Source organism: Myodes glareolus, chromosome 12 (genome assembly GCF_982192425.1).
Source record: "Myodes glareolus chromosome 12, mMyoGla1.1, whole genome shotgun sequence".
Lineage (NCBI taxonomy): Eukaryota > Metazoa > Chordata > Mammalia > Rodentia > Cricetidae > Myodes > Myodes glareolus.
This window is the reverse complement of record NC_142037.1, coordinates 56,168,520-56,195,715: the sequence shown is the minus strand read 5'-3', so window position 1 is coordinate 56,195,715 and position 27,196 is coordinate 56,168,520.

The window sequence follows — 27,196 nt, the reverse complement described above, 5'->3', positions numbered from 1 at the left end:
TAGAGGGAGCCACCAGAGATGATCATTAAGACAACCCTGGCTGAGACTACACTCAAGTATTTGGGTCTTTTGTGTAGCCTTATGTATTTCGACCAAGGGACTTTTTGAGGAAGAAATTACATCTTGGTATCTTGTTCTGTAGCTGCATCAGGAGATATGCACAAACAGGCAGTTTAATAGAAGGTAATACTAATTGAGAAGGGCTTGCAGGTTCTCAGAATAACACTGATTAATGTTTCTTCATTGGATCCTCCCTCAAGGAGATGAAATTCTTGTTAAAACTAAAATGGCCTCAGTAAGAATACAAGATGTAAGATCTTCTGCAACGGCTTGCCCTGTCACAAAAATGCTTCCTTTTCTTTCCATCTTTTAAAACTTTATTTCATTTTTATTCATTTAATGTCCTGATATGTGTATCTGGATGAGAATTTCTGGAGTTCTAAAGAGGGCATTAAATCATTTGGAGCTGGAATTATATGTAGTTGTATTCCACTCAACCAGGGTGATGGGAGCAGCAGGTGCTGTTGACTTCTGAAGGGTATCTCTGGCCTCAATGATCTTCATCAGCTATGCTGAACAGTAAGGAAGAAGCCTCTTAATTTTTATTTCATTTTATCTTGTATTTAACAGGAAGAATGGAGCAGTATAGTTTGAAAAACAAAAATAATGTTTTAACATTGAACTTTTTTGGGACGGATGGCTATAAGCCCTAAACTGTCCAGAAGAGTTCAGTTTACTTCCATTGTTCTGACATAATTATTTAAAAATGTCTTGGTTTGGTTGATAAATTATATAACTAGTTAATTGCAGAAGCATATCTATTTATCTTACACTTAAATTTTTTTTCGGTGACCAAGCCAAAAAGTTTTAACTTAATTTATTCATATAGTTGCAGGGTACAGACCCAAAGATCGCACAAACAATGTCCAAATAGAGAGTATGTATTAAGGTGCTGGAACTGCCAGGAAAGAAACAGATCTCACAGAGCAGACCAAAATGGATTTTTCAAGGGGAGTTTAAAGGCAAATATCACAGAAAAAAGTATATCACTTTTGGCAGTTACAGAAGGAAGTAAAGGAAGCAAGCAAAGCACCTTAACAGAAGTCAAAAACATAGTTAACCGGTTTTGGTCCTTTTCGATGAGAATTTTTATATATGTTTCAGTTAAAGTAAAGATGGTGCCACCTGAGATAAAATGGAGAAAACTTTGCCCCGCACTAAATATTTAAAAATATTAGGCAGGGTGGTGCATGCCTTTAATCCCAGCCTTTGAGATGCAAAGGCAGGCAGATCTTGATGAGTTTGAGTACAGCATGGTCCAGGATATCCAGGGCTGTTTCAAAGAAAAAAAAATCAGTTTCATAAAATACACACACACACACGCACGCACGCACACACTCATGCGCATGCGGGCTCGCATGGTGTGTGTGTGTGTGTGTGTGTGTGTGTGTGTGTGTGTTATTCCCAGGTAGAAGAACTCTATTACAAAAACAACCTCTCTAATTTCCTAGTGCAAAAAAAAAAGACTAGATCATTCAATTCAATGTAATTTCCTTTTTAATTTATATATTTAAGCTTCTTTTTATTTTATTTAAAGCCTTATATATCATTTTATTCAGGACTCACTGCAACTTTAGATACAGTAAAAGTTGTAGCTGCAATACAAAATTAAATCCCCAAATTTCAAGATTTTTAACTTAAAATTGGTTTTTTATCAATTGAAGAAAATTCTGGGGAAACAAAGTTGGAAACACTTCAGGAGAGCTTCTTGTACATGACAATTTTAAGACTCTTGTTTGTTTCTATTTTGCACCCTAGTCTCTAGGGAATATAACCAGATTGTGTCAGAGTGGAGAGAAAACTTGGAACAATGTGTGGAGTCTTTTTATTGCTAAAATTCAGAAATGACACTACTTTCTTCCACTCAAGACCTTCTGTACAAAACTAGTCACAATCAATGCCACAAACAGATATTTTCGACCTTATTACTGTGACAGAAGACGCCTCTTTTCGTTCTCTGTAGCTAATTTAAAAGTCCAGCATCTCAGGTTGTGCATAGTGTCTACTCTATAGTGGTTTGAATGAAAAATGTATTTCCATGGTCTCCCAGGTATTTGAGTGACTAGTTTCCATTTGGTGGTGTTGTTTGGAGGTGGGGTTGGGGTTTAGAAGGTGCAACTTTCCAGGAAGAGGTAAATCACTGTGGACATGATTTAACAGGCTAAATGTGTGAACCATTTTGCTTACTCTATTTATATTTCCTGTGTGGAGTTAAAATATGTAGCTTCCAGCTGTGCTGGTCTCCAAGCCTAGTGTTCACCACAATAGTTTCCTGCTAAGACTGGTGTACTTATCCCTATGGAACTCTAACCAACCCCCGGCCCCCTCAAACCCTTTCTTCTGTATGTATCCTTGGTCATTGTGTTTTGTAACAGTCATCGAAATATAACTAACACCACCTGTTTCTACAGTCAGGAAGGTTTCCCCCTCCCACCTTCAGTGTTATGCTGGACCCCAGTCTCAGGGAGACATTTTATTTTCTACTCTTCCCTGTGACAACTGCAAGAGGTTTTGGAAAAGTACATAGTTCTACATATAGGACTTTGTGATATGTTCTTCGTTGACCCTCGTTTCTTGATCTGCTGGGATGAAACTAGTTAAACACTAGTAATGGTAAGACAATAGGCAAGTGTTGCCTATGATTTTCGTGGTTTAGTCGCTATGCCGATATTTGATTAAGTCTAAAACTGCACTTCCAAACTTCCTTAGTAGTTACACGATGACATTTTAACCCATTTGTACTGCCGCTTATCTTATTTTACTTACTCTACATTGAGTGTGATAAAAATCTTGTTAGGGGAGATCTGTTTGTGTTGATTGCTCCAAAATCACCAGTACGGTTCCACCTCAGTGGAGAGAGTGGAGTCTCCATTCGGCTGACTGGGTGGAATAGAGATGTTCCTGACCAACTCTGAGAGAGTCAGAAGGACACAAACACAGAGGAGGAAGTAGAGGGGCCAAGGGATTGCTGGGTCCTCTTGATCCAGCAAGTAGAAGGGGGCAGGATCATGTCTCAGTTGTTCTATGAATCTTTCAGGTTTCCCCCTAGTATTCATCCCTGGGCTTTATTTTTTAATAAAATGATTTTAAAAACCGCAATATCTGGCACCCAACAATGTGGTGACATCACACTACTGCTTTTAAAAGCTCCACTTCCCTGCATGTCCCTGTGTCACCATGAGTCACCAGGCATTCACACCAAGAGCTTTTACCTGTTTGGGTCTGCACAGCCACCTGCTCGATCTGTAACAATCTGAGTCAGCTGCTCATTTCTGGCACCATCATTCAGATAGCTATGGACCACCAATGAAGCATCCTAGCCAAGCAAGCAGGCCTCTGCACATTTTCCCCATTTGTGCGGCTTTCCTTACCCTCCCTGCATAGCCAGGCACACATACTTGGCCAGAGTGAAGCAATCAAGGCCCTACCCACCAGGACAGTCTAGAAAGGACATCACAAGTGTCAAGCTGAGCATAACTAGTCTAGTGACTGGCCATCTTCCAAACTTCCAACATGCTCCCCACCTGCCAAGGCCACAACTGGGGTTTTGTTTTCTTATACTGCTGCTACCTCAGCCAAAAGCTGCTAATGGGACTAGCCTTGCACACCCTTTTGAGCAGCTGCAAGTAGGCACCTCTAGCAGCATGTGGGGCAGTGCTGTCCCACATTGCTGTGTCCTAGCCTAGCTAGGTGGGTTTCTCCTAACAAATTCTCTGCATGAGCTCTAGCAGAGCACTAACACAGGTAGCTCAGAACACGCAGCTGCCTCCAGCACCACCAATGCACCGCCACCTAGGCCCGGAACTCATGTGTGCCTGCCTGGTCCCTAAACTTCCAGGTTTAGAACCAGAGCTGTTGGTTGCTCTTGCACTCAACTTTCCCTTATTAGCAGCTCCCCTCCTGCCTGGGTGCCACACCTGTGATAGAGGAGGGTCATCTGTCTATTGTTACTTTCATTGGTTAATAAAGAAACTGCCTTGGCCTTTTTGATAGGCCAGCCCTTAGGTGGGTGGAGTAGACAGAACAGAATTGTGGGAGAAAGAAAGCAGAGGCAGGCAGACGCCATGAGTCTCCTCTCTGAGACAGTTGCAGGCTAGAATCCTCCTGGTAAGCCACCACCTCGTGGTGCTACACAGATTATTAGAAATGGGTTAGATCAATATGTAAGAGTTAGCCAATAAGAGGCTACAGATAATGGGCCAAGCAGTGTTTAAATGAATACAGTTTCCGTGTAAGTATTTTGGGTAAAGCTAGCCGAGCAGGTGGTGGGAAGCGGCCCGTCGTTCCTTCTACAGAGTGGCGCCCAACATGGTAACTAAATCCACTTAAAAACCTGAGAGGGCTTAAAAGTAAGGAAAAGAGAGTTTAACACAGCTTTTTGCTGTCTACTAGGATGTGCTGTAGAGAGATTTCCTGATTCAGCAACAGCAGTACAAAAAAAAAGCTGTGCCATTTTAAACCACAGCTTCCTGGGTCCTGCTGCTGGTGCAAACTCCGGATATGGAGCATTTCAGGGTCCAGACGTTTGTGTGCCCACTTGAGGTCAGGAAGAAAGTTCTCTGAGACCATGCCAGTGGCTCAGTGCTCCCTGCCTGCACCTGGGCAGACGGCAGAATCAGGCTTAGGCAGGCGGGAGAGCATGGCGGATTTCTGCCGCCATACAGGGAGATGTTTCCAGGCTGCGCAGTGCTCTGCATGTCAGATTTGGATGTAACTTGAATGAAAAGAGTTTCTGTGCTGCACGCTCAGTCTCAGAATTAAACTGCTTAGTGCAGCTCCAATGTGGACCTGCTGTGTGCCTGGAAATGTGAGAGGCTCTGAGGCTGGAGAGGCTCTGACTCTGCTCCACCACTAAACTGTGCTGACCTCAGGCAGGAAGGATCATAATTATCATAATAAAAGTGCAGTTAATGTTTAGGCTGGGCAGAAAATAGGTGGTACCGTATTACCTCTACCTGGTGCAACTTAAGTTTTTAAGAACTGCTTAGCATATTAAGAAGTGCTCCTGGATACTAAAAAAATTACTATGTTACATGCAGGGCCGGCTTGTTGGGGTTTCCGTCCACCCTCCCCCCCCGGCCCCCCACAACCGGCAAATCCCAAAGAAAATCACACAGAGTCTACATTAGGTTATAAACTGATTGGCCCATTAGATCAGGCTACTTATTAGCTCTTACAATTTATGTTACCCCATTATCCTTATCTATGTTAGCCACATGGCTCAGCACCTTTTCCAGCGGGGCATCTTACATCTTTCCTCTCTGGTGGTCTGGGCAGAACTGACAGAGGGAGCTTCTTTCTCTCTAGCCTTCTCCTATTCTCATTGTCCCACCTCTACTTCCTGTCTGGTTGACCCACCTATACTTCCTGCCTGGCTAATCAGCGTTTTATTAAAATACATGATTGACAGAATACAATTCTCCCACACTACACCTGTTCCCGTTGGCGCAGTCCAACATCATCACTGCAGCTGATAGTCATCACTCTGCTCTGTCTACACTATCAGTGTCATCAGAGCTGTTACGACACATGGGAATTTTTAAATGAAGAATTAGGTTTTAAAATAAAAAGTAGGAAACTCTTTCCCAAGTTCGGAATTGGAGGTTTCACAATGCAGGGAGCTAGGACCTTGTTTACTGCTACTATGGAGATCGTGCAAATGGAAAAAGAATTAATGAGGTGATAAACAACTAAGTGGGGATTGGCACTATGTTAGCCATAATTATTATCAGTTTGGTAATTCTAATTTTATCTTTAAAAAGTAGTTTCATAACTGTGTGAAATATGATCATTTGACTGCAAAGGCTCAAGCTTCAGAAGGACTTACTACTGATAAGATACAAGCCCTAGGAAGACTCATTAATGAAATAAGGAAAATATTTAGATAGAAACATAGGAATTTAGAGAAGAACCTGCCACACCATTGCATTATGAAATTTAAGAGTAGCAACCCAAGGATATTAGAAAAACAACCTCAATATGTCAAGTTATCATAAGAGAATTACCACAGACAGGCACATCCAAAACTATGCAGAAGCTAAATGGAATCCTGTCAAAATACTACATTTGAAGAGATTTAAGGAAGCAATACATTCATATAGTTCACATTCACCTCTTTTGAAGTAGATGTTAAATTCACAGACAATGAGGAATAGAATTGTTCCGCAAGACTTGAGAGATATAGTTACAGCAATATTGGAAGCTGGTCCTCAGTCACAATGGAAAACATGATGGAGAGAGGAAGCTAGCATCATATAACAATGCAGTAGGTATAGAAGTAATGAAATTTCCCAACACCAGTTTCTTGGTAATGACAAGTATGCTGATTTGCAGAGACAGTTTATATTTGATGATCATACCTTGGCTTTGTGCTGTACAGGATCTTTGAATGCTTGGAACAGGGTTGGAGATTTAGGGAAGAGGCCTGATTCATTTAATAAAATTATACAAGGCCTTCACTGATTTTTTTTGTTTTACAAATATTGACTTCAGCTGTATAAAGAAGGGTATCATATCATTAATGTAGATAAGTATTACTTAAATGTTTGCATGTTGAAAATGGCAATTCACAATGCAAAAGTGGAACCAGTCTTCTAAAGACAAGATCAGCACCCGTAGGTGAAGGATTCAAACTACAGTCCATATTGGAGCTCATATTCATAATAATACTTGGATAGGAGAGGTGATTTCCAAAAACTTTAATAAAAATCAAAAGGCCAAAAGTTTTAATTGTGGTACAGAAGGTCATCTAAAAAGAGACCGTAGGCAAGGTGATTCTAGAAACAATGATTTTTTTTTCTAGAGATAATCCAATCAACAAGGGACTGGTAAGGAAACCCTCTGTCTTGGGAAATGTCATAGGGGGTCTCTCACAGGCTCAATGTCAAATTTGACTCAATTATTCCCTGTCAAATGGAAGAAACTCCTCCACAATTAAAAAAAATTAATGCCTATTATTAAAAATCATACTTCTCTGGATGACAGAACAGCATCAGTGGAAAAAACAAAAATTTCAGGGCTAGCATAAAACAAATATTTTGAAAACTTCAATTAATGACCAAAGACAAAAGCTAAGAAATGTGCATAAATATAATTGGAATTGAATATTTAGTTGACACAGGTTCAGATGTAACAATCATTTAAACAAATCTTACCAATCTTGACTTTCAGATTGGCCTCTTTAGGAGGTAAATGTTCAACTTCTTGGTATTGAAATGTTATCTTAGATAAACGAAAATACAAAATGTGTTGAGTGTTATAAACCTATAGGGACAGTTAAGAAAATTAAAAACATATGTGGCTAACATAGCAGTGAATTTATGTGCACATGATTTGTTACAACAATGGAAAACATGGATTAATATTACTGTAATTTTAGAAACAAAGCATAAAATAATGAATGCTTCTGAGAGAAAATTTAAAAGATATTTTCATGAAAAGCCTTTGTTGTATATAATCAAGGAACAAGAACTGTGCTCTTTCAAAGGTACCAACAGCCCTACTTTTGAAATGGTTAACTTAAAACCTGTAAGGTTTGAACAATGACAGCTGACCTCAGAAAAATTACAGGCACTAGAATAGTGGGTACAGGAGCAGCTAAGGGCTCAACATATTTAAGAACCAACCAGTCCTTGGAATTCTCCTATACTTGTCTTTAAAGAGAAATCTGTAAAATGGAGAATGTTAACAGATATAAGAGCCATAAATAAGATGATTCAGCAAATGATCTCTTTAAAGCCTGGAATTCCCTTGCCTTTTCTATTATTGAAAGGATGGTCTATTATAGTGACTGATTTAAAGATTACTCTTTTACTATACCTTTTCAAGAAGATGATAGTGAAAAATTTGCTTTCTTGTACCCTACTTATAATAATTCTCAGTATGTTAAAAAGTATCACTTAGAAATTCATTCACAAGGAATGTGAAGTAGCCCCATCTTGTGTCAATACTTTGTACAATAGTCATAGTAAATAGCTCATAAGCAGTTTCATCAATCTATAATTTACCATTATATGGAGTACATCTTACCAGTTGATAAATAATCAGAAACTTTAGAAAATTGTTTAAAGAAGTAAAAAGAAAATTCCTTGGCCTTGTTATGGGTTAAAAATTGCTCCTGCAAAAAAAATGCAGAGAAGATACCCTATTAGTTTCCTAGAATATAAGACAGGTTTAAAAAAAAAGACTCAATACAGATGAAATAAATCAAGACAGATCAATTATGAACTTAAAATGAATTTTAAAAATTACTGGGAGATAGTAACTGGTTATGGTCTACAAATGGATTGATAACTCAAGAACTAAGAAATTCATTTCAATCCTTACAAGGTGACAAGAACTTAAATAATTCAAGAAAATAATTATCTGAGACTGAGAGAGAATATGCTCTAATAATAAAAAAAAAAAAAACTATGGAAACACTTGTGGTTTGGTTGGTTCCAGAGCATGATTCTATCCTCGTCATTCTATCCACTATGCATTATCCTACAGGAGTTCCAATGCAGAGAGCTTATCGTTTAAAATAATAATATCCTTTAAAATAAATTCTGAAATATTATCATATTTTAGAATCAATATTTTTGCCACACAGAGTAAAAAATTAAAAATTGATGTATAAAAAGTTTCTGAATTGATTCTGAAAGTAAAATTGAGACTTCATCAAGTAGAAATAGACCAAGCAGAAATTGTAGTACCTTTTACTAATCCTGACATTTCTTAATTATGGGCAAGAAAAAGAACATTGTCAATGAGCTTGTGGTAAGTTCATGGGACAGAACAGCATCAAATAATCAAGAAGAAAGATACTTCATTTTCTAAAACAAACTAACTGAATTCTTCCTCACATTGTGCAAGTAACACAAATTTCTGGATCCCTTCCACATATACTGATGCAAATAAATCAGGAAAGGCAGGTTAAATGAGGAAAAATGAGTAAAGTGGCTCAAAATCCTTTTGATTCTGTTCAAAACTCAGAATTATATTCTATTCTCATGGTATTATATTTTTGATGTTTCAGAACCTCTTAATATAGTTGCTGACACTAAATATGGAAAAAGAGTTGTTTTACAGATTGAAACCACTGAGCTTATTCCAGATGATTCAGACTCAAATTTGCTATTTATTCAAGAAATAAAAATCATCACTTGTATGTATAACATATATATTCCATATAAGTCTGCTAAGCCTCTAATACAATGTAATGATGAAATTGATCCGCTATTGGTAGGAAATGTGCTAAAAGCCTCAGAATTTCATAATAAACACTATGTTAACACCTAAAGTTTGAAGAAAATATTTCTATAACTTATCTCAAAGCCAAGGAAATAATGAAGAAATGCCCTACTTGTTCAGTATATAACCAAACTCACTACCTGCAGGAAGTAGACCAAAAGTGTACTAAAATAAATGAAATTTGCCAAATGTATGTGTTACATTTTGCAGAGCTTGGAAAATTGATGTGTATTCACCATACCATAGATTCCTATTCAGGATTCCAATGGGCATCGGTTTTAAGTTCTGAAAAGGCTGATTCTTTAATTGCATACTTATGATAAGTTATGGCCACCATGGGAAAGCCTGTACTTAAAGAAGGGAGCTTAGATTCACAGATCTCTTCCTGAAAAGAAAAAAAGGTGATTTAGGAATGATAGGATGAAAGGGCAAATATAATTATACCTACTTTAAGCTAAAGAGCAACTATTACTCTCAAATGCTGTTATAAATTTTGAATATGATAAAAATTTAAGGATAACTTTAATAAAATACACCCTATATATTTCATCTCTTGTTTATGTTACTTTGGCATATTGTTAAAAATATAAGGTTATTTTTTGTTATACTGTATAAAACTTTCTACTCTTGTTTAAGATGTTTTTGAGTGCTGACAAATTTAAGGTTATTTTTGTTATACAGTATTATATGTTTCTATGTCTTGTTTACTGTATTATACCTATGTAGTACATTTAAAAATAAAAGTTCCAGTCCTTGAAAACTATTTAGGATAATAAAGAAATACAGGTTAGTACTTTGTCATCTATAACAATCAAACTTACAGTCATGTTGGATATATTTCCTAAGTCAATCACAGACATTATAAATAGATCTTTAAACCTGCAGGACCTACAGAATATGACATTTTAGTAATGTAAGTCTTTTCTTGACAATGAGACATGTCTGCTCCTGGAAGCACCAATTTACTCTAAAAGAGAATAGCAAGCATAAAAAAAAAAAAAAAAACTTCTATATGGAGTTTGCTCTTATGTGTGACAAAGTTAACAGATAAACAAAGAAACAGTCCTTTCCTTGATTATTGACAATATTCTATCCAAATTGGATAAACAAGGCACAAGAGATGGTGCCTGAAAACTTTGCCAAGAAAAGGTGGTGCATCCTTTCAAAATTTCTGCAAAAGTCTGTCAGATATTCTAGGCCTTTAGGCTGAAAATGGGTGATATAACATTGCATAGAAACCTGGGTTGACAACTCAGGACGTGAGCTATTTTTTGTCATTTCTCATAGTTATGGAAATTTATTGTTTTTCATTTCCTGTTTTCTCAGGTAATGAATGGTATGTCTTTCTTGGGTCTTTTATGGGGTAAAAGACTAGACAGTTATAATTACAGTTTTCTTTTGTCATAATAAACTTTGTATTCACGAAGAGAAGACAGGTAATAGATTATTTTCTTTGAATGGACTAGACATTGTCGATGTTGTTTGTATTAGATAATTGTCCTTATTGTATATATTTTTATTTGTTAAAGTATATACTTTTTTTTCCTATTTTAACAATACCTAAAAATTGTTATTTCTGTATATAGTTTTACTATGTAAAGGTAAAACCTTTTCTTCTTTCCTTCTTTCTTTTATTTTTATACAAAAACGGAAAATGTTGGCACTAAACTGTTGGTGTTGATTGTTTAGAGACCATCAATAGATTCCAACCTCAATTAAGAGTGTAGTCCATATTCAGTTGGCAAAGATGGACAAAGGAGTATCCTGACCGACTCAGAGGCAGACAGAAGAACCCATGGAGGAGAAAGATGAGAGGCTTGAGGGTTTTGAAGTCCTTCGATTCAGGAAGTAGAGAACAACATAATTGTGCTTTGGTCACTCTGTGGATATCTTAGGATTTGTTACCCAATATTTATCTCTGAGCTTAATTTTTAATAAGACAGTCAAAGAATTCACAATAGAATATTAGCAATAATTTTATGTTATAGCTATATTATACTAAATTTTATTTATTCAATTATTAAAGATGTTGCTGCTCATATCTTTTGAAGATTGATCATCCATGTAAAATTTTCCTCTATTACTGAAAATATTTTAACTTGTAGTTTTGTTTGTTGTTTTTCATTTGTTCATTCAAATGGTTACAATAGGTTTCAGATTATTATTTTATTACAGAAGGTATTTGAGAGTGAGGCAAAATTTTCATATAGTTAAAGTAATAGTTCCTATGTTTTGATAACTATTAAAAATTCTTCCATTGTGTGTAGATTTTGATATTGAAAGAAAATATCATGTAATAGAAGTAGTTTCCTTTTTTGAAGTGTTGCTACCCTTTAAATGATATAAATAAAACTTTGGATTTTTAAAAATTATTATTTGGTTTAGGTCTAGTATCTTTTTGTAAATATTTATTTTGAAAGTTTGCAAATTAAATTTTTTTATACTTCATATTTTTCTTGAAAGCATTTAAGAATGATTATCTATTTTGCATATGAATAAATTTTGACACCTTTATTGATTGCATAAATTAGCTTTGGGTTGTTTTTCTCTTAATAGTTACAATTTCTATGTCATGATTCACTCCATCTCTGGATACCAAAATGAAAGAAAATAAAACATGTTTTAAGCAGATATTTTAAGTCAGGCATGGTGACATAATTTTAGCACTTGGGAGACAGAGGCAGGTGAATCTCTGTTAATACCAAACAAGCGTGATTTATATAGTGAATTTCAGGAAAACTAGAGTTAAATGTGAGACCTAGTCACAAAAAGAAACACAAAACAGGTTTCATTGTAGTAGAGATTACCTTTGAATTCCATATGTATCCAGCACTGATCTTGAATTTCTGTTCTTCCTTACTATGCCCATCAAGACCTGGGTTTAGAAGCCTTTTGTTACCAACAATAGACAGGGTAGAGTTTTAGTTTTAATATTACTTTCCAGTAAAACAATGGCTAATTACAAAAATTTAAATTTGTGTAGCTACCTTTCTGTTTAATATTTTTTTGCCTCTAAACATGGTTTTTCACTAGTATTTCCACAGTATTGAAAATATTATCTCTGTTTAGGCATGATTCCAAAACATATAGCCCAATTTATGGTTTATTTTAATCAATTACTAAAACACCTAAATGTTTGATTACTTATTTTCAATTTTAAATATTTTAAGCATCTCTTTGTAAAATGTCAACTCTATAAGTGGGTCCTCACTTATAGAGCGATTTTTAAATATATATTAACTATTCTAGTTTACTTGAATTTGTCCAGTACTCTCATTAGAGTATTAACTGGGCAACTGGCCAGAAACTTACATTGGAATATTTAATTATCACAGTTGCTAAAATAATTAGATAATATATTGCTATTTTTTACTTAAACTTCATCCTCAAGATATGTTATCTGACAGTGTAAAACCCCAAACCACAACCCTCTGCACTTAAAAATCTAAACTTATAATTCTTAAACTTTATGAATAAGAGTATGTCTATACTAGATATTATAGACTAAGTAGAGTGCTCAGTTAATGTTGAATGCTTGATCTCAGAACTAAGCCATATATTCTGATCAGTATGTTTTATCCTGGAGCTCAGAAACATGCTGGTGATTTATTTCTTCTAATGAAACTAGGAAACAATAATAAGTTTGCAAAACTGTTGGGACTGTAAATATCTTTTTAAACCTGAGCTAAGGTTCTTTTGTTCTCTAATGCCCTTCTTCGCAGAGTCAGGGAAATAATTGCTTTTATAGACTACTACTCTGAGGATTTCTTCTGCCTATAGACAGGCATCAACAGATGACTGTCTGCAGGCACTTGCCTGGGGAAAGCTTTTGAATGTCAATGTAAATGAGGGCAACTTTCTCAAACGTAGTTTACTGGCATGATCCTTCCAGGCACAGGTATATTTTAAGATAGGGGAGCCACACATTGTGTCAGTAAGTTGAAGTTCATCGTTGCAAGGAAATAGTTTTCAAACTCGATAAAGATTGCTTTACAGTGTCTTTATAGAAAGCATAATACAAACAATCTTAGTAGGAAAATAAAAATGTGATAAATTATTGCTTTGATTTTTAAAGTAGTCACGTATTAAAAGAATAGTTTCCTCTTTTCTAACGTATTTTGACCAAGGTGAATAAAAAAATTTGAAACAATAGTCACAATAATTATTAGATTGTGCTAAATATTGGATTGTTGAACTTCAGCAATCATTTAAAAGTCATTTTGAATATGTCCATTTTGTTGAAAAATATTTTTAAAATTCTAGGAACAGAATTCCAAACTGGCAACACTTGCATTTCCTTCATCTGTTCCGTTCCATCTTCCAAAGAAACAGAACATATTTCTAATAACTTAGGACCCAGCCACCTGCCATTCTAATAAGTGTTTTCTTCTTCACAAGTTAAATGATGTGCTAATTAGCTGTTAAGTTTTAGGGTAGGAGGTTGACAAATCGAAATGATAATGTGTCACGGTGAAAAACATAACATAATTTCTTCTTGTTTATTTGCATTCATTTTGACTATTCCTGATGGGACAAAATTGAGTGAAAATGTTGTGTTAAGAAGAAACATTGTCTCCTTTCAGATAACTATTTGTATGAAGGTCTATGAAACATAGGCAAGGTCTCAATGAAATTGTCTCCACTATATTTGAAAAAAATCAATACCAGGGCCAAAGATATGGAACAAAAATAGAGAATTATATCAATTCTCCATCAAATTTGAAGAATTATTTCTTTTTAAATCAGAAATTTCACTTTAAAGGAGTATCTTATTAAATCACAAACTTCACCTTTTCATATTATACATTTATCAAAGTGATAAAGAGGTCCTCGATTTCCTCTCTCCTCAAGCACAGTCTTGTGCCTTATAAAGACTATGCATAATGGTATAGGGAGCCTTCAAGAGTTTAATTAGAGCCAGCAAGGGATGCAAGAATACATGTATTAGTGAAACAGAAGCCCAAGAAGAGTAGTAATGGTCCTTAACCTGCCTCAAATGAGGTTTATTTTCCTCCTCTCACTGCTTCTTCCCCTTAAGTCTTCCCCAAAAACGAAAGTATCTAAGGAAAAAATTATAATCTTGAAAGTTTATTTCATCTAGCGTGAATATGTATAGAAGTTAAATATCCCTGAAGTGAAAATATTGATTAGAAGGAAGGGTAAGAGTGCTATATATTAGCCTGGTGAGGAAGTTCTTGATTTTGTTTTGAGCTGGTCCAGCTAGTGGACCATCACCATCTCCCATACTTTACATTCTGCTGTCAGGACAATTCACTGATTCAACTAAGGCTAAGGTTTGTTAATGTCTTTACATAATAAAAGCAAATTGATCATCTGGCTTAAGGGACCCGAGCAAACTCACCTACTTTTCTGTATGTCTTGTGTTTTTCCATAGGTAGAGAGGGTTGTAGATCATTCAGTCTCAGAATTAACCTCTTACCTAACAGAAGGAAAGAGAATCATTATAGCATTATATTTCTTTAGAGATATTGAAGAAAATATGCATTGTGATCAATATATTATTAACGACGTATTAAAAAAAACTGTAAAGATTTCACAACTAGGACGCTTTGTTAGAAGGGAAGACTTGGACAAAAACTTCAGTTTGAATCTCGAATACCCCCCAAAATTTGTATGTTAAATGCTTGGACTATAGTTGATGCCACTCTTGTGCAGTGATTTGTTTTACAAAATATACATACACGTCTACTCAACCCAAACAGGGATCCTATGGCAAACCAAAGTACAGATACCACTGAAGTCCAAATTGGTAAACCAATGAATTTTCTATTGCTTATGATCATAAATATTAATGAGATGGTACTTACAGGAGAATAAATGACTCAAAGACAACTGCTTTACCAAGGCCCACTCTAGCATGACTGAGAGCAGATGAAAGGTTGGAAATTTGGAGCACATTATATAGTCTGCAGGCAGTTATACAGGTTGGAGAGTTTCTGTCTTTGCTCGGGTCTAAATCTTTCTAATTCTCAGCTAGTTTCTGCTTCTTCTAGACAGCTCATCAGTGCTCAGACTTCACTACAGCTCAGCTTTACTGAGAATCTGTTTAGAAATTGTACATCTGAACTACATTCTGGGGTTTAAAAGATTCCCATGGTTGTGTAGTGTGTACTTTATCTACTGAGCTTCTCCCTAGCCCTGAGAAACATGCTTTGAAGTAAATTTGCCTGGTCTATCATTTTTCAGATTACAATAAAAGGAGGCTGCAAGGAAAAATATAGGGGACTGAGCCTGAGCTCAAGGTACAATTCTTCCATCCAAATACTTGGAAGGTAGAGATAGGAGGATGAGGATTTTAAGGTTAGCTTGATCCTGTTTGACTGCACAAGAGACAAGAAATCTCAAAAAAGGAGGAGGAGCAAAAAATAAGAGAAACGGAAAAAAGAAAGAAAGGAAAGAGAAAAAGAGAGAGAGAGAAAGAAAGAGAAAGAAGAAGAAGGGTAGAGTTAGCCTAGATTAATTTTAACTATTTTTAAAATACTGGAGAAAATAGAAAGAAACATAATTTCTGATACATTCCTTTAATATCACTGGAATCATAATACCTGGTAGAAGACACTTAAGGGGTAAAAGATTTATTTCGGTTCAAGATTTAGAGGTTTTTAGTCCATCATTGTAAGGGAAGAAATGATAGAAAACCTGAGATCTAATAGTGTGATCAAGTAGCAGAAAGTATTATAACATTTTATATGGACCAGAAGCACATAGCCAGTCACGAACTAAGGAATGATAATGATAAATATAACATTTATATTAATTAATATTGATAAAATATCAATATTATAAATATTAATAATAAATATTCATTTTCAATGCTTATAATAAAGAAATAATGATGTCACATTAGAAATTGAAGACAGGAATATACCTGTAAAAGTTACGTGCTTGTGTAAAATTGTAAAATTGAAATTAATTTTAGAATCCTTAAAAAAGTAAATTTATAGTAATTGGAAGAGATTTTTCAGAAAATATATGATGCAGACAAGTAATTTATTAACAGATGGAATACATAAAATCTAAACTCTGTATCAAAATTTATAAATGCCCAATATGTTATTATTGTTATTATTATTATTATCATGAAATAAAAATGGTTCAAAATATAAATAGAAAGAGATATCAAAATTATTAAAAATAATTGATAATAGTGAGAAAAGAAAGCTGTAATTCAATTTATGTGTTTTAAAATAGAAACTTTCAAAGAAAAAGAAACAATATCCTCAAATTTTAAGTAAAGAAATTAGTTGATAGGGAAGAAAATAGTTTAGTGATTGAAACTGTTGCACTGAAAATTTTAACCCACAGATAAATTTGTAAAAATATTTAACTCAGAACATAAAGAAATCAGGGATGTATACATATATTCATAGACGCAGGTGCACCTAAGCATAGCCACTGTACCAAGAAGAGTGCTTTAAAGTGAAGCCAGGGAAAGCAAGTGGAAGACTATTAGAACAAAGCAGGTGGAAGGCTCCAGAGAATTGTCACCAAAGACAAAAATGGAAGCACACACAGAAACATTGGTAGATAGCTCAAGGTGTTTACTGTGTTGAGAACTTGTAATGTTTAGCAGTGTTACAAAGGAGGGATTACAGGGAGTAAAGGAAATGAGAGCAGATGCATAGATGAAAAGTTAAAAGATCAAAACAACTAGAAAAAGAATGTCAGTCAAGCAACTTAATTTATGCACCAAGAATAAGTATATGGATCTGAAGAGTTATTTATAATAGCTTGAAATTTTAATATCGATTGAAAAATTTATGACATAAATGAATCGGAGGGATTATTAGGAGTGTTTTGAGATTTCTTCTTAAATATGCAAGACTGAAAATTCAGAACACAGAAACCTGTCATTGAGAAATTTGCTTGCATCCTCCTGACAAAAAGTAAGCATACTGAGTTTCTACTTCTGGCACTAGAATCAGGAACAGGCTGGGCCAGCAGGACCTCTTTTTTCACTTATTTTAAATAGAATTTTAATACCGATAGTGCTGAGCAGAAATAGAAAGCAAATCACTTTACATTCTGTAAAATGGCAGTAATCTAGCCAGTTTAATAATGACTCTAATTATGAAATAATTACATATATAAAATCATTTCTCCAAGCAACATAAATAGAAAATGTATCAAAATAACTTTAAGAAAATGAAACTAAATAAAAAGGTAAACCCAAAGAAAAACATACATTTATCCTGCTGGATATTGGAAGCAGAAAAGATCGCCCGGACAAAAGTGGGGAGCATGGGGTGGGGTGGGGTGAAGAAAAGAAGAGAGGAGTAGAGAGAAGGGAGAAGGGGAGGATTGGGGAGAGCTTGGGAGAATGGGATGTTTGAGATGGAGGAAGAGTGGATATGGGAGTAGGGAAAAAGATACTTTATTTAAAGGAGCCACTTTAGAGTTGGCAAGAGACTTGGCTCTAGAGCAGTTCCCAGGTGTCCAAGGAGATGTCCCCAGCTAGGTACTGGGGCAGCAGAGGAGCGGGTGCCTCATCCCATAGCCACACTGATGAATATCTTGCATATAACCATAGAACCTTCATCCCGCGATGGATGGAGATAGAGACAGAGAACCACCTTGGAGCACTGGGCTGAGCTCCCAAGGTCCAGATGAAGAACAGAAGGAGGGAGAATATGAGAAAGTAAGTCAGGACATGGAGGGGTGCGTCCACCCACTGAGATGGTGCAACTGAGCTCATGGAAGCTCACCAAGATCAGATGGACTGGGACTGAATGAGCATGTGATCAAAGCAGACTCTCTGAATGTGGCTGACAATGAGGGCGGACTGAGAAGCCAATGATAATGTCAATGGGTTTTGATTCTCCTGCATGTACCAGATTTTTGGGAGCCTAGTCTGTTTGAATGCTCATCTTCCTAGACCTGGATGGAGGTGGGAGGGCCTTGGACTTCCCACAGGGCAGGGCATCCTGACTTCTCTTAGGACTGAAGTGGGAGGGGGAGGGAGGAGAGTGGAAGAGAAATAGGAAGAGGGGAGGAGGTGGAAATTTAATAAATAAATAAATTTTTAAAAATTAGAAAAGAAAATGAAGACAATATAATTATTATTACTATTATTAGCAATCATTATAAGAAAACAGAAAAGAAAGTTTGTCCCTGTCCTCTGCTAAGAATCCTGTCTTGAAATATTTGACCAGTCTTTTCCCAGCTTGAGGTTTCTACTAAAGTGCCTCTTTCTTAGCAAGATATTCATTTATCACCTAACACTCATATATAACATATTTTCTTCCTAGGTGCTACATACCTTTCATTGTTTCTTTGTTTCTTTAACATGCTATTATGTAGGAGGGTCTTCTTCCGATGTGTTGTTTTCATTGGTCAAATAAACAAACTGCCTTGGCTTTTTGATAGGACAATAGCTTAGATAGGCAGAGTAGACAGAACAGAATTCTGGGAGGAAAAAAGCAGTGAGGCAGACACCACGGCTCTTTTCTTGGAGACGGATGTAGTTTATACACATCCCAGTAAGCCACAGTCACCTGGTGATAAACAGATTAATAGAAATTGGTTAAAACAATATGTGAGAGTTAGCCAAGAAGGGGCTAGATACTATGGGCCAGGCAGTTTTTAAATGAATACAATTTGTGTGTTGTTATTTCCAGGTATAAGCTAGGTAGCTAGGCGGCAGGCCAGGTGGCAGGACCACAGCCCGCAGCTCCTTTTACAACAATGCGAAGCAAATGATTTCAGTTAAGGTTATCTGAGTCATATACCTGCTCTCACAAACTTAGAACAGTATTTGAAAAATCAATAGATGTATGATTGAATAGATAAAAATTAGTTTATAAAAAAATCACAAGACATAGACAAAACTACAGAGTATAAATATTTCAAATTTTACCCAATTAATTAGTAGATAAAGCAAAGCATGTATTCATAAACATTCTATTTTTAACTTCAATTAGAAAGTGTTATAGGAAGGAAAGTAACAGACAAAATGGTCAGATACATTATGGCTATTATTATTAAATTAATGAGAAGGAGAAAACTTTGAGAAATAGTAAGATAAAATTTCCCCATAAGAGGTTTTCATGCTTTGCAAGGCAGAATGGTAAGTAAAACAGAATACTTATTCTTGAGTGAGATATTGGTGCTGATAATGGTAGGGTAAATATAAAATATGTGCATACAATAAAATACCATAGTTATCTATTCAGGTAGTCAATGAGTAACACTTTGAGTTGGAAAAGGGCTGATCTCGTAATCAAACATTTACTAAAAATTATGACCATCATGAATATATCTGTACAAATAAAGATAGACAATGTTCCAGCATACATCTCTAAGACAATGAAACATTTTTTGCTTATTATACTATAAAGCATATTGCAGGTATACCACACAGTCTTATAGAGCAGGCAGTTATAAAAAGATCAAAAGGATATGTTAAATAATCAAAAAGGGATGATAAAGACCCCAAGAAGTAGATTGCATAATGTTTTATTAACTTTGAACTTTCTATATGCTAATGAGAAAAAACAGCAGCTGCAGAGAGACAGTAAATAGTAGAAAAAAAATATGGAATTAAATCAGTCAACATTCTTTGACAATATACTGACCTCAGATGAAACCCAGAACATGAGTTACATTGGGGAAGAGTTTTTGCTTTTGTTTTCATGGGAGAAGAAAAGTTATGGATACCATCAAAATTGATAAAGTTTCGGTTTGAACAAGAGACACTTTTTAATTAGAAGAGATGATAGTGCATTAAACGATATAGCCATTTAATCCAAAATAACCTATAAAACTAACAAATGCTTTTCGTTTGCTCAGAAACAACTTGCCAAAAAAGAAATTCCCCAAAATTAGTGTTGGGGAAGGGTTTTGCTTTTGTCTATTCAGGATAACAAAGGTCAGTGAAGGAATTCAAAGACCACTGGACAAATAAAACATCAGAAGGAGAATAACAAATCATTGAGAAGAAAAATTCCGATAAAAGAATAAACTAGCTTATTGGTAAATTACATTTCTAACAGGATAAAATTTCATAAATCTTCTCAAATGTTTGTTTCTGCTGTTCTCTACAGACATACAAAACAAATGGTCTCCTTGGAGACCTAGTCCGATTAATGATTAAAGCTGACTTTGGAGTTATAGTGTGGCTCTCTCCTTCTCTAAACCCAAGCATGCTTATTAAAGAAAATTCCAAAATCTCTGGTCATGTCAGAAAAGACACATGATAGAGTACAGAAGAAAAACAAATCTTTAAGGAATATATTATTGCTACTAATGTCATAATCTTTTAGTTTTAGATAGACTCTATAACAGCTTTTCTTAATGTATAAATATCATCTCAAATTTTATAATATCAATAAATATATACACATATAAATTTATATTAAACTTGTCACTATATTAATGGTCACATAGAGTACTAACTCTAGATAAAGGTTTTGTCTACCTTCCTCCTTTCAGGTTTGAGTCTCTATCAGTTTTTTGCACTAAACCAGGAGCACACATAACAGCAACCTTTGAAGTCTCCAGGAGGAGAATGGGGCCCCATAATGATATCTCCTGCACTATGGCAACACCACTAAGCTGAAAACACCACCTAAATATCGGCTTCGGGACATAAACTACAGAAAAATTTTGAGTTGGCTAGCTAAGATGGTCCAGCATCATAGACTACTTTAGCCAGGTTTCAGACAAGCCCTGCACTTTCCCATTACACAAAGACTGGACAACAAATAATACACATACCTCTACAAGAACTTGATAAATAAATTAATTTTTTTCTTTTCAGAATCTCCTAAAAATGCAATCATGCCCAGACATCAGAAAGTAAATTTAAAAATAAAACAACCACATTCCCAAGAAGTGGGGTGGGTGGTTTTGGTTGTTCAATAGGTTGTGGATATTTGTCACTATTTAGTGGAGTTGGTTATAAGTTATTATTGGTTATAGTCAGGAAAAAAGTTGAACAATGGAGATTTTATTCAGAGTTGTTCTTTCAAAGAAAAGAAAAAGGGGATACAAATACAAAAGGATAAAAGTGGAGATCATTGAATCTATTCTGAAAAGGAAAAAGGAAGGTCATTGGTATCATAAGATAAAAAATAGATTATTTAATCTATTTTAAAAAAGCTAATTGTATCGTACTTTTTATATTGTACATATATTTTGTTTTGATACAAATTTGTGATTAATTTTGTTAAAATATACTGCACATATGTTTCTAATCTTTTCAAGTTATTGTGCCTATATAACTCAATTAACAATGTAATGCAAATTTTCTTTTTTGAAAATTATTTTTATCAACTATTTAGGATAATAAGTAAATACAGATTAGTAATTAGTTACCTATTACAATTAAACTTATACTTATATTAAGTATATTTTCTAGGTCAAACAGGGATATATTTTAAATAGACAGGTCACCTTCAAACAATTTAGAGATCTACAGAATATCATATTTATGAAGTTTTAATAATTTAGTTTCTTTTTATGACAATGGGACATGTCTGCTCCTGGCAGCACCAATCTACTTCAGAGAAGATGATGGGCTTTTAAGAAAACCACATAGAATATACTTTCTTTTTGGCAAAAGTAAGTCACTGTGCAAGATAGTGTTCTTGCCCTGATATCTGATGGTATAATGTCCAATTGAACAAGCATAACACAAAAGGGAATGTGTACAAAACCTTGTCAAGACAAGGTGGAGCAGTTCTTCAAAAATCCTGCTTCATAGAAAAGTCTGTCGAATGTTCTAGGCCTGTAGACCGAAGATGGACGGCCCAATATTGCAGAGGAACTTTGACTGTCTGACTAGGCAGTCCAGCTGTTTTCTGTTTCTCATAATTTTTGGAAATGGGTTGCATGTACTTCCTGCATACTCAGTTAATATTATTTCCTTCTCAGGTCTCTGAGGGAGTTGAAGTTATAGTTTTACTTGTTTATGGGACTCAGAAATAAAATTCACTTAAGAAGTGTAAAGAGTATAAGACTGAGAGGTATGAAAATATAGTTTTGAATGGTAATTCACGCTATGATAGAAATTAAAATAGGTATAAGACCTTAGACCCACCAAGATAGGTTAAATAATGGCATATTTTCTCTAAATGTGTCAAATACAAATGGACTAGATATTATTGATATATTTGTTGCTTGTATATATTGTATATAGTTATTATACTTATTGTATATTGGTTTTCTTATATTAGTTATAACCTCTTTTATTTTAGACAAAAGGGAAAACGTAGTGATATATTATTTTTATTTTAATAAATAAAGTTCGCCTGAAGATTAGAATGCAAACAAAGTCACTAGAGGAGAGAGAGTTTTGGCAAATACCTTTAATCCCAGGACTTGGATGACAGAGGCAGAGGGAACTCTGTGAGTTCAAGGCTACCATGGGCTACACAAGATTGATCCAGAAACAGATCTAGATGTTGGTGGTGCACACCTTTAATCACAGCACTTTGGATCCCACATCTTCAATCCCAGTACTAGTGAGTTGGAGACAGGAGTGATGTGGCTGGGCATAGAGATAAGTGTAAAGGGGAAGAGACAGGAACCCACTGGAGTATGCAGTGTGATGTTTGGTGGAGACAGAAGCAATCTGAAGCAGTGTAGGATCATGGTTTCAGTCTGACCATTGGTAAAAGTTAAAGAACTCACTTGTGACTGCACTTTGCTTCTGTGTTCTTCAGCATTAACCTCTATATCTGTCTCTGGGTTTGTATTATTCATGGCACAATACCTGTTTCCTTTTTAAAAGTTATATTTTAAAATAATTTTTAACTATTGATTTTGTGTGTGTGTGTGTGTGTGTGTGTGTGTGTGTGTGTGTGTATTTATACAGGCCACAGCATATCTCTGGAGGTCAGCAACCACCCTGCAGGTGTCTGTCCTTTCATGACATTCTATGAATCAAGTCAGGAGACTAGGTTGGCAACACATACCTTAATAAGCTATACAATCTCATTAGCCTTGCAGCCTCTTAATCAAAACCTGTTAAAAATGCTCATAATATAATTGTAAAGTATACCCAATAAATGACATCAATTTAACTTTCACAATAATCTAAATTACTTTTCCCCTTTCCTTATATAATAAATTCTGATTCTATTTATTTTGATGCAAGCAATATGAAGTATGAAAACAATTCACTTAGACTCTTATGGTGATTATGAGTGACTTGATTTAAGACAATCATTTGCATTTTACTGTAATTTACAATAAAGACAAAGCATTTTTGTGACTCAAAGAAAAAGTTTATGTGCCCATAAACTTTGCCTGAAACCTGGGAAATACATTCCCTATCTTTCACAATTTAAATCCTGGCATTTTCATGACTGTCACTAAGAGGAGAGTCAGAAAATAGAATGCAGCCACGAAGGTTGGATGTCAGCTTGTGCCTTCCCTGGAAATTTCTTCCATACAGGTTCACTGTTTATAAGTGACAGCACAGAGAATAATTGGTTACAGTTACCTTATACGAAGAAAAAAGTACAAATTTCTAAAATTTTCTATCAGAGTTATATGTGAGGAAGTGCTCAGTGGACAAAAATCACCATCATCAAAATTTCTGTTCTCTTAGAAAGAGGACCATAGCCATCACAAAGCTGCAAGGAAGAAAGCGAAGAAGTACTCTGGAGGTCAATGGTTTTAGTTTTCAAGAAATAAAATGTATTATGAAATGATAAGGGAAAAGCATGAGCAAAGATTTGAAGAAAATATCTGATGTGTCCTAAAGGCAACTAACTAACTAACTAAATAAATAAATAATTCAATAACTAGATAAATAATATCTAGGAAAGTTGAACTGGTAATAAAATTGTAAAGTACCATCTCTTTTCTTTTTATTTTTTTAAAATGTACAATCTATGTATTCATCCTCTTTCTGTCATTTTTAATGTTAATTGCTCATGGTAGATCTCTTCTATGGCACGTGCAGATAAGTTTGTATATGAAGGACCTGTGAAGACAAGCTAGGGCAGCGGGATATGCAGGCTCTTGAGGAGTATTCCTCTTCCTCACAGTGTAAGCACTTTATGTTTAATGGGACCACATATTTTATCTCCAGTGCAGCCTTGTGATATACTGTGGGCCTGCCAGACACACGGAAGTAAGTATGTTGCTTATCTCACAGCTAATAAATGAGGAGCTAGACATAGGTCAGGCGGAGGATTCTTAAATACTTCAGTTTCCTGAAAACAATGACATTGCTCTAATAATATATGAAGCACCGTATATAAAACAACACTCTCCAATCTGTGAAGCCTTCTTTTGGGATTGGGAAAGCACATACTGTACTGTCACTCAATTTTGGATCTGGTTTATCAGCATGCAAAGAAAAACAACTTGAAACTAGAAGAGAAAGGAATTTTTTTCGTGTAACTTGAAAATCAAAAGTTGTTTTAGAGCAGGTTTTTTTTTTTTGATAGAATAAACTGTTTCAAGTCACATAGAATAAGTGTGAAAACCAAGATGATGTTCTCTTTTATTGAAATTTTTATCAGTGATACTTCTGGCAATTTTAGCCTTGAAACTTTGAAATCATTTACCCGAGAAGAGACTCTTAGAAGTTAACACCAAGCTACTTCCTGAAATACAGATCTGAGGTCTAGAGCCACTAGCAGAACGTGGGATAAACTCTTTCTGACATGTGGGATGTAATGAAATCATCGCGACTTAACGGAGGTCCGTGAGGACAATAGATTCTGAGCATAGGTCAGCAGCCCTGGTTCCCTCCATTACTCGTTCTATCCCAGCTTTCCACTGCTCTGCCCTTGGGAAATCCCTGCAAGTCCATTCTAAGAGCGATTTGTTGCAACTTGATTTTTCTTGAAGCATTAGCTCTGCATTTTCTCCGGCAACGCTCAGCCTGGACTCATCGACAGAAATTGTATTGCTGTTTGTGACAACATTCTGCTAACATTCCTCAGGACGCAGCTTTTCTTGTCTGTTCCAAAACCAAACACGGACCTCCACACTACTGATGGAGGGAAAACCGTCTTGTTAGTGTTGTTTTCCATGGGTATCATTTATTGAATTGTCTGCATATGACTGTCCTGCTCAGCTTCAGCCTGGTTTCAGATCCCATGATTGGGAAGGAAGGTCACTGTAAAGAAATAAATTGTCCACTGATGAATTTCGCATCTGTTGTCAGCCCAAAATAGTTCAAGGGGTCGTTATTTATACTTCAAAATAAGCAATTTTTTTCATAATAACTAACATGTTTTTCTTACCCTTCACCAAAAGCAAGTATGTCAAACATGTTTTTCCCCCCAATTTTTGCATCAAAATATCTTTAAACTGAAACCAACATTTATCATTTTGCTAGTTTGGTCAAATATCTAGCCAGGTACATACCGTCTTGGCAAAACTAAAAGGTAATTACCATAGGAACACATCTTCAAGAATAATAATATTATTCAAAACTTAACAAAGCATATTTACAGAAATAGAAGTGACTTGCCTCCAACCCTGTTGGAACTGAAAGAAGACAGTGCCCAGGGTCTGGAGTGACAGCTGACATCCCCAGAGAAGAAACCTAAGAAGAATCGGCTCCCAAGGAATTTTAGTGGAAGATATTTGTGGAAAAATGCGGTTTCTGGATTGATCACATCTGTCCCAGCCATGACTGACAAAGCGATGCTGAAAATTGCCAAGTATATCATCAGTAATATTATGAGAGAGAAGACGGTGGAGTCCCAGCAGTATTCGGCACTACCGCAAAGTCCATTGTTCCCTGCAAAGTGAGACAGTCACCCCGGGATTAGCCTTATAAAGAGACACATAGGACAACCACTCCTATACTGGTCTAAAACTAGGTCCCGCGGCTCACAACAAATGACCACATCTAAATTTCTACTTTCTTATCACATTAAGGGAAGTCCTTCTTGATCCAATGTAAACCTCAGCAGGAAAGATTCAGAATGTAAAGACACATCAAAGAATAAATTGGCTTTCATCCTTATGAGTTACCACAATTTCAACATTTTTTTTTTCTTTTAAGTGTGACATATTACAAAACCTTAGGCTTTAAGCTGATAATGAGAGCCTAGCCAGAATTACTTTGCACAGTGGGTATCCTGATTTCAAATTCATTGTGCATATTATTATGTAACGCTCCCTAATGGCTTGAGGGGTCTGCTCAGATCGTGATCTTTCCTTCAAAGCCACTGTTGAGTTTTACTTGCTGCTCTCTACCATTGGACCTACTTCAATTATAACAGGAAGGAATCTTTTAGAAGCATTGAAGTTAAAATGTCATAAGATGGGCTAGCAAGGGGAAGAAAACAGGGGAGAATCCCCTTGCTCTTTATATCCTTGATCTGTGCGTGCCTAAGACACATTTTGAATAGAGCCAAGTTGATATAAGATCCAACTTTATTTTCCATAAATGAAGTATGTTAAACTGTAGTCTCCTCGTCTGTATTTCTCCATGTTAATCTTTACACACTGATACTCCACAAATAACATTTGACACTGTTTAACTTTACAGTTGCATCTTTATTAATCTGCAATTTGATTTTACTTAAGGCCTGCTTTCCTAGTGATTCTGACTTCTGCCATGACTGCAAGAAGAAAAAACAAACAAACAAAAATAGTATAGAAATATAATGGCAAGAACCTATAGAATCAGATTACCTTCTGTCTTCATACTTTATATGTATGTTACCATGACCTATACCTTTAGAGTTTTTAGCAGAATCTGATTACCAAATCTAAAATTTGGGAACCTGGTTTAGCAAATTCTCACTTTAATAAAGTAAGCTTTATCTATTGCTTAATTAAAAATACAAACATAATTATATGTATATAGAACAGAAATAACAATTGTTTAAGCATATGCTGTGCAATGCAACTCTAAAACAACTGATAATTTTCTGTATACAATTTAAAACTATCAGAACGTTATCAA